The 15,888-nt window shown below is 40.6% G+C and overlaps 1 long non-coding RNA gene across 1 annotated transcript in view; it reads left to right on the top strand.

Moving 5' to 3' along the window:
* The window catches only part of LOC132436334 (uncharacterized), a 39,632-nt gene extending 24,584 nt beyond the window's left edge, over nt 1-15,048 (top strand). The window contains exons 3-5 of the long non-coding RNA XR_009521785.1: nt 1,812-1,902; nt 2,004-2,096; nt 14,943-15,048. This is a non-coding gene — a long non-coding RNA (uncharacterized lncRNA). The remainder of the gene's footprint in view (nt 1-1,811; nt 1,903-2,003; nt 2,097-14,942) is intronic.
* The last annotated feature ends 840 nt before the right edge of the window (nt 15,049-15,888 follow it).

Genomic DNA, 15,888 nt, shown 5'->3' with positions numbered 1-15,888 from the left:
TGTGAATCAGTGGGTAGAGGGTGAATGGTCTGCTCTTTGCAGTCATTCCCAGACCCAGATGTAATGTCTTGTGTTACCTAGAAAAGAGCCTAAGGCAAAGCTTACAGATTAAGGGTTATCACAAGATGCAATTCCAGGGCATCAAGAAGGAATGAGGAAGGACTGAGATACATAGAAAGATGGAAAGCTATTACCAAATGGCTCATTACCTGGTTGGCCACAGCTTGAAAACCCAGCCAGGTAGTCATTCATACAGGACATCTCAGGAAGCTGTATGGAAATAACACACCTTGGAACAGTCTTTCAAAATGAAAGAGAGAGGGATTTATCAATACGCTTATTCTAGTCTCCTGTCTCTCTCTGATCTAGGTTTGTTCCATGGAACATTAACTCTTTCAGCTTCTGGGTTGTGTTTCCCAGCCCCTCAGGACAGGTGCCGGGAGAAGCGTCTCTAACATGGAAGACACTTTGCCATTTGACATTGTTCTCTTAGTTTAAATGCTTTCCTGAAATCTTTGTGGATCCTTGCCAGTCTACTCCTATTTTAGAATGGGGCATCAAAAAGCTAACTGCAAGCTCTGCTTAGAAGGGAACCTGGGAAAAAGGGAGAAAAGTGTAGAAAGTGGGATCATCTACCTGGGCTATTCTTTGGGATATCCCCAATACTATCTCTGGATGCCTGCAGGATAATGGCTACCAGATTTCTGGTGCTCGGGGGAGTCTGAATAATTCAGAATTTAAACTTTCACTTGCTTGCCCTTTTTCATTATGTCAACCCTGATCTTATCTATGTCTGTTGCACCGCAATCTGGCGGTCACCCTCTGTTTCACTGTCTCTAGAGAATCAAGTCCGGGTCACCTACCTTCCTACCGGGTTGGGGAGCGGCAGTGTGCGGGCTGTGTAGAGTGTGGGAGAGGATTTGAATTTCAAACTGCTCTTCAACAGACTACCAGTCTTTCTGTTTGTCTGTTTTTCGCTCAACCCTCAATTTCTAAGGTACCTGGTGCTGCCAATTCCTGAGAGACATTCTGTGGGTACCAGCTTTCCCCATCGCTCACTTTCTAGGATTCAACTTTTTGGGTTCTGCTAAGTCAATTATCACTCATAATAACCCGTCTACTTTTTAATCTCAAAAAAGTTATTGCTGCTATACTCCCTTTAATTCTCTTTATCTCCCTAGCTTAATGCTTTAAAACAACAACAGCAACAATAAGAAAACTTTATGATTTTCTTGTGTGATTTTAGGAAAGACCTGAGATTAAATAAGCATGTATAATCTTTACCATCTTTAACCAAATATCTCCCAAAATTTCCTCCCTCACCGTGTCTGTGTTAGTTGACTGACTCCATCGTGACTCTCATGGCAGACATTTTCAATGCTGAGGAAAAGATATTTTTGTACTGTTGGGGGCCTTTTGGTGATCACTGTATTTCACCCCAGAGGTTTCTCCTCATGCACGAGTTGTGCTGTGACTCCTTAATAATGCAAAGCTGAGTCAAGTGATTTACCTGAAAATTTTTAAACGCCTTTAAAATTTTAAAAGCTTAAATTGTGGGGTCAGCTCTAAATCTTGCCTTATTTTATATTGTGCTCTTTCCTATGTCTTCACCCAAGCCCTTCCTCCTCAGCCTTTCTCCTTACCCCTCCATCCCTTGATGTCCAAAAAGATATGGGTTCCAGGTAAAGCAATGGAGACTGCAGAGTCTGGAAATTTGGAACCAGCAAGCCTGGCATGATCGAGTACAGAGTAGGGAAGTGGACGCTGCCCTGCTTTCAACAAGGACTGCATTCTCTTTCCTGTGATTTCAGCTGCCAGGCCAGGGGATCTTCAGACTGAGAACTTTCCAAGTCCACCATGTTGCAGCTCTGGTCTCGGTGCTTATTCCTGCCAGTTTAGGAGGTCGGTAAATCATTTTTTTGAACACTCTGGGGTCGAGTCAGAAATTAATACGAATACAAATTTCCTGGAACTCTTCTAATATTCAGATTCTGTTTAGCTAGGTCTTCCATGAGACCTGAGATTCCACATTTCCAACAAACTCCTTGGTGATGGATCCCCCATAGACCAGATGCTGCCGTTCTGAGGACCACACCGTGAGTAACAAGACTCTGGGTGCTCTTTCCTTCTTTATGTCCTGTCTACAACCTCCGGCACTGGTGGGGTGTAGTGCGCACTGTTGGTGCCTTGCCTACATACTAGCCCGCAGCTCTGTCTGCTCTGCTGCTAATGGCTTACATCTGCAACATTCAGAGAATTTCCATTGGGTTCTTGAGCCATGTCTCTAGTACTGAGAGCTGGGAGTAGTGAGAGTTTTACACCTCCCACAGAAGGCCCATAGCCAATAGCTGCCTGACGTGAGCATACAAAAGCCCAACTCCTTTCCTTTGTTCTGATGTGGTACAAACTCTGAAGTCTTACCCCCCAGAGCTCCTCAGGTAATCAGACTGAGTCTGGGACTTCACCCGAAATCCCAGACTTATTTGGCTTGCTCTCCTCCCTCCCCTGTACCCTTTCTGGTTTCCTCTGGGGGCCCTTCCTTAAATAATTCACTTCTACAAAAATCCTAGGCTTAAAGTCCGCTTCTGAGAGAACCCAACCTAAAACAAGTGGCCTTCGCCAAAATAGCTCTTAGGTTCTAACGGAATCTAAGAAGAGGGGGATTATAGCAGGAAAATCCCACATTAAGAGACAGTGCAGGGCTTCCCTGGTGGCGCAGTGGTTGAGAGTCCGCCTGCCGAGGCAGGGGACACGGGTTCGTGCCCCGGTCCGGGAGGATCCCACATGCCGCGGAGCGGCTGGGCCCGTGAGCCATGGCCGCCGAGCCTGCGCGTCCGGAGCCTGTGCTCCGCAACCGGAGAGGCCACAACAGTGAGAGGCCCGCGTACCGCAAAAAAAAAGAGACAGTGCACTGCTATTTCCTAGCACAGCGCCTGACACATAGTAAGTGCTTCATCAGTTTGAGCTCAATAAAGTTTATTCCTATATCAGGACCCACAAAATGGAGGCTGACCCAGTGCCCAGCCCACATCACTAACCTAAACCTAAGTCAGCCTGCACTTAGGGGCGATACCTATCAGGGAAAATTACCATACACCAGGCAGCATCCTTCAGCTCAGCCTTAGCTGGGTCATCTTACCCTGGGAAATAGGACCAGCTGCCTTATAAGGAAACCCCCGACCTCCTCACCAGTAATGCCCTGTTTTCACGTTGCCTCTTCGATTTACTGGATGATTGAATCAAATTTCTTGATAGTGTTGATGGAAAAACCTTATCTGATTTTTTGATCATGTGGTCAGGGCCCTCATCATACCTGAACACCTGCCTAGGCAGGGCTAGTCCCCTCGCTACTCACTTCTAAACCACCCAAATGCTGTTTGGGGGTCTCTGGGAGGTACAGAGGCTCAGCACCATATGTCCCCAGACCACTCCTTTAACATAGATCTGAAGTGCTGAAGTCTTAGTTGTTGGTACTCGCATGCCTTTGCTTCCACTCTCCACCCCTGCTCCAGGAAAGAGCACCAGAGCATCTAGTCATTGCCACATCGACCCCAAGCTGCTGACCCAGCACTCCTCCCTAATGATACATTTCTAATCATGAGGAAAGGCAGGAAGACTGTCCTACACGCAAAGCCCACTTCCTGCCTATTTGTAATGGCAGCACATCACGCAGCTGCTGTGTCGTGGGCAACCCAGCTGTGCACGTATTCTTGCAACATTTTTGGAATGCAGGCCCAGCAGATGCACACGTGGTATGAAGCATCCTCACTCTAAGGACGGTTAAGTGACGTGGAGCATTTTTGTTTTTGAGTTTTATTTATTTTTTTATACAGCAGGCTCTTATTAGTCATCCATTTATCCACATCAATGTATACATGTCAATCCCAATCTCCCAGTTCATCCCACCTCCCACCCCCACCACCCCGCCACTTTCCCCCTTGGTGTCCATACATTTGTTCTCTACATGTGTGTCTCTATTTCTGCCTTGCAAATCGGTTCGTCTGTACCATTTTTCTAGGTTCCACATATATGCGTTAATACACGATATTTGTTTTTCTCTTTCTGACTTACTTCACTCTGTATGACAGTCTCTATGACGTGGAGCATTTTGAAGAAAATGTCCACACAATCTTGTTTTTTATGCTTTCAATGACTGCATAGCATAACAAGAACTGGAAGTGAAGGTGAATGGTATCATAGCCCACGTGGACACAGTATAATGGAATTATAGATGCAGCTGACAATAGAAACACACAAACATCAAAAAGTAAAACAAATGTTTGGCTTAGGTAACAATTTGCATCCCTGAGGAGAGGTTTGTGAAGGACAAAGCTAGTTACAGACACTACAGATTAGTAACAGTTAAAATAAAACTAGGATTGATTAACTCTTTCAGTCCAGTTTGTTTCTTCTCCAGCCCATTCATTGTTCCCTTTATTTTCCTTGTTATCAGGAGAGGAAAAAACCTCATTTCTATTTATGTTGTAACAAATTCCCCACTGCTAGTTCATTCCCTCTATATCAATGGAGGAAGGGAAATGGACATCATTCTTGTCTGGCTGAGGACAAAACTTCCGTTTTGCTCCACTTGACAAACACCAGCTGTGCAGCCCAGGGGACCATCTACCTTCTACTTCAGTTTCTGGTTTCATATCCCAGTCTTCATAATTATTTTTGGCCTTCTTTGGCTTTGGCAATTCTTACGTTTCCCTTTTTGCTTTTTTTTTGGATAAAGACTTTCCCACATAACATCTAGTTCTTCCTGCTCCTTGTTTTTTTTTTGTTGTTGTTGTTGTTTTGCAGTACACGGGCCTCTCACTGTTGTGGCCTGTCCCGTTGCGGAGCACAGGCTCCGGACACACAGGCTCCGGACGTGCAGGCTCAGCGGCCATGGCTCACGGGCCCAGCCGCTCCGCCGCATGTGGGATCTTCCTGGACCGGGGCACGAACTCGCATCCCCTGCATCAGCAGGTGGACTCTCAACCACTGTGCCACCAGGGAAGCCCCTGCTCCTTGTTTTTGATGTTACCATTTCCTGGGATGAGAAAGTCCCTTAACCCCTACCACACACACCTAGATTCTTCACCCCAAATTCAAATAGGTAGTGGTTTACATGTCTGTCTTGTTCTCGAGGCAATGACCTTATACAGTAAATCAGATTTATCTTTGCTTTGAGTAAAGCAGACATTCAGTGAATGTTGAGTGAATTCAATTCCATTGAGTTATTTTTCAATATACTGAATCAAACCCTCCAACTACCCAATGCTATCCTCCATATCTTTTTTTTTTTGAGTTAATTAACTTGAAAGTTTATTTTATTTTTAAATTTTTATTTTATTTATTTTTAATACAGCAATTTCTTATTAGTTATCTATTATATACATATTAGTGTATATATGCCAATCCTAATCTCCAAATTCATTCCACCACCACCACCCCACCCCCGCTTTCCCACCTTGGTGTCCATTGTTTGTTCTCTACATCTGTGTCTCTATTTCTGCTGTGCAAACCTGTTCATCTGTACCATTTTTCTAGATTCCACATATATGCATTAATATACGATATTCATTTTTCTCTTTCTGACTTACTTCACTCTGTATGACAGTCTCTGGGTCCATCCACATCTCTACAAATGACCCAATTTCTTTTTATTTCTTTTTATGGCTAAGTAATATTCCTTTGTATATATGTACCACATCTTCTTTATCCATTCATCTGTCGATGGGCATTTAGGTTGCTTCCATGACCTGGCTATTGTAAATAGTGCTGCAATGAACATTGAAATGCATGTGTCTTTTTGAATTATGGTTTTCTCTGGGTATATGCCTAGTAGTGGGATTGCTGGGTCATATGATAATTCTATGTTTGTTTTTTAAGGAACCTCCATACTGTTCTCTATAGTGGCTGTATCACTTTACATTCCCACCAATAGTGCAAGAGGGTTCCCTTTTCTCCACACCCTCTCCAGCATTTGTTTTTTCTAGATTTTCTGATGGATACCCATTCTAACCGGTGTGAGGTGATACCTCATTGTAGTTTTGATTTATATTTCTCTAATAATTAGTGATATTGATCAGCTTACATGTGCATCTTGGCCATCTGTATGTCTTCTTTGGAGAAATGTCTATTTGGGTCTTCTGCCCATTTCTTAATTGGGTTGTTTGTTTTTTTAATATTGAGCTGCATGAACTGTTTATATATTTTGGAGATTAATCCGTTGTCTGTTGACTCATTTGCAAATATTTTCTCCCATTCTGAGGGTTGTCTTTATGTCTTGTTTATAGTTTCCTTTGCTGTGCAGAAGATTTAAGTTTCGTTAGGTCCCATTTGTTTATTTTTGTTTTTATTTCCATTACTCTAGGAGGTGGGTCAAAAAGATCTTGCTGTGATTTATGTCAAAGAGTGTTCTTCCTATGTTTTCCTCTAATAGTTTTATAGTGTCCAGTTTTACATTTAGGGCTTTAATCCATTTTGAGTTTATTTTTGTGTATGGTGTTAGGGAGTGTTCTAATTTCATTCTTTTGCATCTAGCTGTCCAGTTTTCCCAGCACCACTTATTGAAGAGACTGTCTTTTCTCCACTGTATATCCTTGCCTCCTTTGTCATAGATTAGTTGACCATAGGTGCGTGGGTTTATCTCTGGGCTTTCTATCCTGTTCCATTGATCTATCTTTCTGTTTTTGTGCCAGTACCATATTGTCTTGATTACTGTAGCTTTGTAGTTTAGTCTGAAGTCAGGGAGTCTGATTCCTCCAGCTCCATTTTTTTCCCTCAAGATTGCTTTGGCTATTCAGGGTCTTTTGTGTCTCCATACAAATTTTAAGATTTTTTGTTCTAGTTCTGTAAAACATGCCATTGGTAATTTGATAGAGATTGCATTGAATCTGTAGATTGCTTTGGGTAGTATAGTCATTTTCACAATATTGATTCTTCCAATCCAAGAAAATGGTGTATCTCTCCATCTGTTTGTGTCATCTGTGATTTCTTTCATCAGTGTCTTATAGTTTTCTGAGTACAGGTCTTTTGCATCCTTAGGTAGGTTTATTCCTAGGTAATTTATTCTTTTTGTTACAGTGGTAAATGGGATTGTCTCCTTAATTTCTCTTTCTGATCTTTTGTTGTTAGTGTATAGGAATGCCAGAGATTTCTGTGCATTAATTTTGTATCCAGCAACTTTACCAAATTCATTCATTAGTTCTAGTAGTTTTCCGGTGGCATCTTTTGGATTATCTATGTATAGTATCATGTCATCTGCAAACAGTGACAGTCTTACTTCTTCTTTTCCAATTTGTATTCCTTTCTTCTCTGATTGCCTTGGCTAAGACTTCCAAAACTCTGTTGAATAATAGTGACGAGAGTGGACATCTTGTCTTGTTCCTGATCTTAGACGAAATGCTTTCAGTTTTTCACCATTGAGAATGATGTTTGTTGTGGGTTTGTTATATATGGCCTTTATTATGTTGAGGTAGGTTCCCTTTATGCCCACTTTCTGGAGAGTTTTAATCATAAATGGGTGTTGAATTTTGTTGAAAGCTTTTTCTGCATCTATTGAGATGATCATATGGTTTTTCTTCTTTAATTTGTTAATATGGTGTATCACATGGATTGATTTGCGTATATTGAAGAATCCTTGCATCCCTAGGATAAATCCCACTTGATCACAGTGTATGATCCTTTTATTGTGTTGTTGGATTCCGTTTGCTAGTATTTTGTTGAGGATTTTTGCATCTATATTCATCAGTGATATTAGTCTGTAATTTTCTTTTTTTGTAGTATCTTTGTCTGGTTTTGGTATGAGGGTGATGGTGGCCTCGTAGAATGAGTTTGGGAGTGTTCCTTCCTCTGCAATTTTTTGGAAGAGTTTGAGAAGGATAAGTGTTAACTCTTCTCCAAATATTTGATAGAATTCACCTGGAATGTCCTATAAATATCAATTAAATCTATCTGGTCTATTGTGTCATTTAAAACTTCTGTTTCCTTATTAATTTTCTGTCTGAATGATCTGTCCATTGGTGTAAGGAGGTGTTAAAGTCCCCCACTATTATTGTGTTACTGTCGATTTCCTTTTTTATAGCTGTTAGCAGTTGCCTTATGTATTGAGGTGCTCCTATGTTGGGTGCATATACATTTATAATTGTTATATCTTCTTCTTGTATTGATCCCTTGATCATTATGTAGTGTCTTTCCTTGCCTCTTGTAACAGTCTTTATTTTAAAGTCTATTTTATCTGATGTGAGTATTGCTACTCAGCTTTCTTTTGATTTCCATTTGCTTGGAATATTGCTTTCCATCCCCTCACTTTCAGTCTGTATGTGTCTCTAGGTCTGAAGCGGGTCTCTGGTAGACAGCATATATTGGTCTTGTTTTTGTATCCATTCAGCGAGCCTGTGTCTTTTGGTTGGAGCATTTAATCCATTCACATTCAAGGTAAATATCTATATGTATGTTCCTATTACCATTTTCTTAATTGTTTTGGCTTTGTTTTTTGTAGGTTCTTTTCTTCTCTTGTGTTTCCCACTTAGAGAACTTCCTTTAGCATTTATTATAGAGCTGGTTTGGTGGTGCTGAATTCTCTTAGCTTTTTCTTGTCTGTAAAGCTTTTGATTTCTCCATTGAATTTGAATGAGATCCTTGCTGGGTAGAGTAATCTTGAATGTAGGTTCTTCCCTTTCATCACTTTAAATATATCGTGTCAATCCCTTCTGGCTTATAGAGTTTCTGGTGAGAAATCAGCTGTTAACCTTATGGGAGTTCCCTTGTGTGTTATTTTGTCATTTTTCCCTTGTTGCTTTTAATAATTTTTCTTTGTCTTTAATTTTTGTCAGTTTGATTACTATGTGTCTCAGCATGTTTCTCCTTGGGTTTATCCTGCCTGGGACTCTGCACTTCCTGGACTTGGGTGGCTATTTCCTTTCCCATGTTAGGGAATTTTTCAACTCTAATCCCTTCAAATATTTTCTCTGTTCCTTTCTCTCCCTCTTCTCCTGCTGGGACCCCTATATTGCAAATGTTGGTACATTTAATGTTGTCCCAGGGGTCTCTTAGGCTATCTTCATTTCTTTTCATTCTTTTTTCTTTATTCTGTTCCATGGCAGTGAATTCCACCATTCTGTCTTCCAGGTCACTTATCCGTTCTTCTGCCTCAGTTATTCTGCTACTGATTCCTTCTAGTGTATTTTTCATTTCAGTTACTGTATTGTTCATCTCTGTTTGTTCTTTAATTCTTCTAGGTCTTTGTTAAACATTTCTTGCATCTTCTCAATCTTTGCCTCCATTCTTTATCTGAGGTCCTGGATCATCTCCACAATCATTATTCTGAATTCCTTTTCTGGAAGGTTTATCCCTCACATCTTTTGTACCTCCATTCCAGCACCTTCTCTGTGAACCCTCCATTTCATTTCTTCCTTTCTCCTCCCCATACCCCACTCCCTCTTCCATCAATGCTGGGCCAACATAACCACCTCATATGTGCTCCCCTAATTTTGTACTTATATACAGACAGTAATTTTTTTCTACTGAAAAGAGCACAAGCTTTGATTCAATTAACTACAATAAACCATAGTGATGAATAACAGTTTTTGAGTATCTACCATGTGTGTTCACTGTACAAAGCAACTTGCATGTACTATCTAATTTAATGTATACAGTAACCTTATGCATTAGTACTGCTATTAGTCCATTTCATAGAAGAGAAACCTGAAGCTTAAAGACATTAACGCATTTGCTCAGTGCTACACACTTAGCCAGGGTCAGAACTGGGCCCAGAGTTAAAGATATTTAGGTCCCCGGCTTTGTGCTTCAGAGTAGCAGGTATTAAGAGACACCCCCACTGGGGCGGAGGGGCCGAGATCGGCATGGGATGTGCCTCCATGCCCCGAGAGCAAGCACATTGTGCAACACATCACCTAGGTTCATGGTGCTCTGTTTTGCTGACTCCACCACCTTTATTTAAGTCTCCTTAAGCAATTTCAACCTTTTCCTGGCTGTGTCTCAGAGTATTAAAAGGTATAGGATGTTTGGCAACCAAGAATTGTCTTTTCTCCCCAATCATGGAGAAACCAAGTTTCATTTTCATAAGGAAGGAGGATATTTTCATATTTGATCCTCATAGAGCATTTCTTGGTTTTCTCAACTGGATTATCTAGTTCTACTCCCCTTGTCTGAAGCCTTAAAATATTCTATTATTTCTCTTGAGACATTTATTATACTGTTCTTAGCATTAGTTTTTGGGGTGGTGTTTTCTTTATTTCCCTCACTGGATTTTATTCTATGCAAGAACTGGGACCACAATATTTTTCCTCTTTTAGTTTCCTGCAGCCTCTCACTATTCTCAGCTGAGGTCAATAAAGAAAATCCTGCATATTTGTACAGAGCAGGATTTCCCAACCTCGGCACTGTTGGCATCTGGGAGGGAGAATTCTTTGCTGTGGAGACTGTCCTGTCCACTGTAGGCTGGTAAGCAACATTTCCGGCCTCTACTCCCTAGCAGTCCTCCCCCCAAATCTGAAAATAATGTCCCCAGACGTTGCCAAGTATCACCTATGAGGCAAAGTCACTCCTAGTTGAGGACCACTGGTAAAGAATATTAGCATTCAAAGGATTTCACATAAAAGATTAAAAGTTAAGTGAAAAAGATGAACAAAGGAGTGAGAAATAAAATATGGCTTAAATTAGTTGAATGGTGAAATTTTCAATATTTATTTGGGAAATTTAAAACAAGTCTCAAAATAAATGGAAGAAAGGGAACTAACATTTATATATTATATCTACTAGTATTAGGCACTTAACTCCTAGTGACTCATTTAACGACCCACAAAATGTAATGAAGTAAGTTATTAGTAGGACTCAGGGAAGATCCTGTTTTCTCAGATGTTCTCCACTGAAGACTCACCATCAATGTAAAAATAAAAGAACAGCAGAATAGTTAAACCCATGGGCTATAGAGGTAGATAGTGGATTCCAAGCCTGGTTTTGCCACTTACTAGCTATGTGACTTGGAGCAGTAACTTAAACTCTCTGGGCTGCAATTTACTCACCCATGAAGATGGGTTTAATTAGAGCAACTGTTTCAAAGGGTTTTGTGAGGATTAAATGAAACAATGGCTGCAAAGTGCTTAGAACACTGCAAAAACTTGGTACTCAAGAAATATTAGCTTCTAAAAGTACTAACAGTACATATAAAGGCGCACATGAGTTGCTAGCTCATCAATTATAAGATATAATCCAATTTCTGAAGCATTACTATATATATTTATCATGTCCCTGAGAACTATTGATGTTCATCATCTTTTCCTGTCCTTATTGGCCATTTGAATCTTTTCTTTTGTGAAGTGTCTACTGTTTTTTAAAAATTGAGTGTTTGCAAATGAACTTTTATGAAACAGAAACAAACTCACAGACACAGAGAACAGACTCGTGGTTGCCAAGGGGTAGCGGGTAGGGAGGGATGGAGTGCGAGTTAAGGATTAGCAGATGCAAACTATTATATACAGAATGGATAAACAACAAGGTCATACTGTATAGCACAGGGAACAATATTCAGTATTCTGTGATAAACGATAATGGAAAAGAATATTTTAAAAAACACACATATATATGTATAACTGAATCACTTCGCTGTATAACAGAAATTAACACAACATTGTAAATCAACTATATCTCAATTTTAAAACATTGAGTGTTTGTCTTTGAGTTAATTGTCATTTCATATACAAGTCCTTTACGTAATATATGTGTACAAATATTTTCTCCCCATTTGTGACTTGCCTTTTTGTTTTCCTAGCGGCTTCTTTCAAAGAGCAAATGTTTTTAATGCTGATCAAGTCCAATTATATTTTTTTAATTTATCATCTGTTCAGTTGGTATTCTAAGAAAGTTTTGCCTACCCTAAGATAACAAAAATTTTCTCCCACATTTTCCTCTGGATGTTTTAACTTTCACACGGAGGTCTACGATCTACCTCAAGTTAAACAAAATGTGGTAAATCTGTGCAGTGGACTAGTACTCAGCATTGAAAGGGACAAGTCACTGACACACACAACTTTAGATGAATCTCAAAATCATTAGTTTGAGTAAAAGAACGCAGATACAAAAGAGTGGAGATTATCTCATCGCATTTATAAAACATATTCTAGAAAATGCAAACTCATTTATAGTGACAAGCCAGTGGTTGTCTGACAAGAGGAACAGAGGCAGGGTGGACTGCAAAACGGAATGAGGAAACTTAGAGAGTGAAGGAAATCTTTAGTATCTGGGATATGCTGGTGTATGCACAACTGTCAAACTGATCAAATGACTCATTTTAAATATGTGCAGCTTATTATAATTATGTCAATAGAGTCAAAAAATATACATTTGAAATCAAGGAGATATGGAATTTTGTTCAAGCTACTTGGTGCAGAATTAAGATTTTATATTCACACCATGCCAACCCCAGCATTTGTCTGACCCCTTATATCACCTGAGCACTCCATAACTAACTCTCTAGTATTGAGAGTTGGCATTGGCTCTTGATTGCTTGGTTTACATGCAACACCTGTCCTCTAGGGGTCAGGCTTGTCCCAGAAAAATAATTCAAGCTGGTAAATTCACTGGCTCACCCTCACTCTGGAAGGTAGCCTTAAGATGTATTGGAGGGAATCTGTGCATGTACGTATGTGCGTGTGTGCGTGTGTGTATTTAATTTGCATCAAAACAAAAACTGGTGTGCTTTAATATGAGAGGCCGCTGCCCAGCCACTCTCAAAAAATAGCGTTCCCCTAGAGTAAGGATGGTGACAGCCAACATTTGATGGGAGACCCTTTTAGAAATGTCTCAAAGTGATCTTAAATCAGTAACCCCGGTTCCGTGCAGATTTTAAGCCACCAGTACTTTGGAAAAAGCAGGCACACCTAGCGATTCAGATTATTTTCTGCCAGAATGGAATGTTGGAACAATTTAGTGAAGAGCAATCCTTTACTGAGGGTGTGTTATGTGCCTGGAACTGTACTACATGCATAATATGTGCTATCCCGTTAACCCTTGCGGCAATTCCCCGACTAGCTGGTGCTATAGTCTTCCTATTTTTACTGGAGAAGAAGCAGAGGGCTGGAGAGGCAAACTAAGTTTCCAAATTCCCATGGCATTTTCCCTTTCACAAAGTTTCTCAGGCCTTAACCCAGAATTACAGTTCATTAATAGAAGCAATTTTTGGCCATGGCTGAAGTTTTTGACCAGAGAGGTTTTCATAGCTACTCCTGTCACACTGAAGGACAAACAGAGGCACTGGATATGTCATCTAATGACTTCATCGAAGGCATTGATGACAAGCTATTTAAATTTGTAGATAACAAGAATCTAAGAGGAAAAGTTTGGATAATACATTCAGGAAATATCACATCCAAAAATATAAAATTTAATAGGGATAGATTTTTTATTATTTTTAAATTTTATTTTATTTATTTTTGGCTGTGCCCCATGGCATATGGGATCTTAGTTCCCCGACCAGGGATCAAACCCATGCCCCCTGCAGTGGGAGCTCGGAGTCTTAACCACTGGACCGCCAGGGAAGCCCCAGGATAGATTTTTAAAAAACCTTGCAGAGCTTTGCAAGAGTGATTTAGAGAGAGGATTCAAACATCTGAAAATGGGGTGATATTCTTAAGAGTATGAGTCTGTGACTCCTGCAACGTAAAGGAGACTGCTGGCCCGGACTGGAAAGGGGTTACCCATCGCTCCCATTCAGGCTTTTTGGAGGAAGCAGGGTAAGGGGTAATTCAAAGCAAAAATTCTCTGTGATTCCCATCCTAAAGAGATTAGAACAGCCAGAAGAAGGATGGAATTTGGAACCAATCGAGACCCCTGATATGATCCAGATCTTTGAAGGGGACATGCCTATCGGGAGTGACATCCCAACCAAGCCTCTAAAATCCTGATTCCTGAATTGAGGGCCTTGCTCTCAATGATATCCATCTCTTTTTTCTCTTTTTAAAAAAATCCCCAAACTTGGTAGTACTTCCATTCCTTCTTCTGTGAAGCAAAGATGGTATTGTGGTTAACTAAAAATTTAGGAACAAAGGTCAAGGATTCTGATTATCTTAAGGCTGGCCCAATACATGGTTTAGGATTTAGGGGCTAACACTTATATTCCAAGGCACCTAGGAAATGTCCACCAAAAAGTTTGAAATTCAAATTTAGGAGTTTCTATAGCAAAGACTAATATGCAGTTGGGCATGACCCCATTTTCTCTACGCCACAGTCCCTCAGTGTGTGTTGAGACTATCTGATGCATTGTGGCATAAAAAACGTTTAAAACAGCTATTTTAGATTTTCAGTGACTTGCCAAGCTTAATTCTGGTTTGAAGTTAGCGGGCAAAGTGTCTATTGAGAGTTTAAAATAAGTGATCGAATGAAACAAAAAGAGGTGAAGAGAGGGGATATCCAACCTGATTAATTAAATTGTTTAATGGCTTTTGCCATCGGGCATCAACCCATCAGAATGACTGTGGATGTAGAGTTGGGGCAGGATCCCAGAGGCCCGCCTGCTGTAAGAGACAGTAGAGTTGCTGGATGACTAAGTGACTGGGAGTCACTCATTTCACGTGTACGCTGATGGGGATTAGCCAAACTGATGCCCACTGGGAAGGTAATTAATGTAGATCAAATGTAAGGCACAGCAGCAAACAGCCGGACCTGGCTCACTGGCTATCTTGATGATGAAATGATATTTTCAGGGCATACTCATTCTACAGTTGTTTTTTTATTTTAATATTATTGTATTTGAAAACTGCATAGCAATTGATGAGACTGCACAGTAACAAATTAAACAGTCCTGGGCACTTTGGAAAACACCATTAAATAAACCCAACTGAAAAATTCTAGTAATGACTCAGTTTTTTAATCAGAAAATTAGACATTTATACTTAGAAAGTATTTGTAAGAATTCCTTTCTACTGCACATATAGGTAGACCGGTGGTTCTCAGCCAGGGGTGATTTTGCCCCCAGGGGTGTTAGCAATGACATTTTGGACAGTCACATCTTGTGAGGAAGTACTGCCATTCATATCTAGCAGGTAAGTGGCAATAGATACTGCTATATAGCTTTACATCTTTCAGTGCACTGCAGAGCTCACCATAGCAAAGAATCATCTGGCACACGGCGTGGGCAGTGTTGAGGCAGAGAAAACCTGAGCCTTGAGCAGCAACCCCTTTATGAGTAACCATTTGGAAGCTACAGAAGCATCAAAGAAAACACCAGGCGTCAGTAAGAACTCATGAAATGTCGCCTCCTAAGTTAAAAAGAGTTCCAAATTGATTCTCAAGCATTTTTTTGTACGTATTGTAGGAAGCAAATACATATATTGACGTTTTTGAGAAACAGATCTTTTCACTGTGGGAGAAGGGATTTACAAATAGGAAATGGGGCAAGGTGAGGAAAACACCCGCGGGGCTGGATTTCACTTGTTAATATCTGTGTGAATACATGAAGATATCATATTTATTATATTATATATCATATCATATTAATTTTCTATGTCTACTTACTGAAAAGTCTTAGAAATGAAGATATCCATAAAGGCAGGAGCACTCCCAAATCTTGTTTTCTAAATACATTCTCTGCTAAAAGGAACTAGAGCTTCTCTAAGAACTGGCCGATTCCAGGAATGGGACAAGGAAAGCACAGGAAAGCCTGGGATATCTTGTGGGGCGTCGGAGCATGATGAGGCCATGTGCAAAGGACATGGGATCTGGCTTGAGGGAGCTTCCAGTGGCCAGATTTCGAGCAATTTGTACATGATAAAGAATAACAAGCTGAGCTTCCCTGGTGGCGCAGTGGTTGAGAGTCCGCCTGCCGATGCAGGGGATACGGGTTCGTGCCCCGGTCCAGGAAGATCCCACATGCCGCGGAGC

The sequence above is a fragment of the Delphinus delphis genome, chromosome 13, assembly GCF_949987515.2.
Source record: "Delphinus delphis chromosome 13, mDelDel1.2, whole genome shotgun sequence".
NCBI lineage: Eukaryota > Metazoa > Chordata > Mammalia > Artiodactyla > Delphinidae > Delphinus > Delphinus delphis.
The sequence above is the reverse complement of the archived record's forward strand: the minus strand, read 5'-3'. Positions and strand labels throughout refer to the sequence as shown.